We start from the raw sequence: 284 nt of genomic DNA, 5'->3' as shown, positions 1-284 counted from the left end.
CCTGTGCCCAAGAAGCTGCTCATGATGGCTAGTATTGATGACTACTACACCTCAGCCCGGGGCTGCACTGCCACCCTGGGCAACTTTGCCAAGGCCACCTTTGATGCCATCTCTAAGACCTACAGCTACCTGACCCCTGACCTCTGGAAGGAGACTGTGTTTACCAAGTCTCCCTATCAGGAATTCACTGACCACCTTGTCAAGACCCACACCAGAGTCTCCATGCAGCAGACCCAGGCTCCAGCTGTGGCTACAATGTAGGCTTTTTATACAAGAAAAATAAA

The sequence above is a fragment of the Colobus angolensis genome, unplaced genomic scaffold (assembly GCF_000951035.1).
Source record: "Colobus angolensis palliatus isolate OR3802 unplaced genomic scaffold, Cang.pa_1.0 Scaffold37, whole genome shotgun sequence".
Lineage (NCBI taxonomy): Eukaryota > Metazoa > Chordata > Mammalia > Primates > Cercopithecidae > Colobus > Colobus angolensis.
This window is presented reverse-complemented; position numbering follows the sequence as displayed.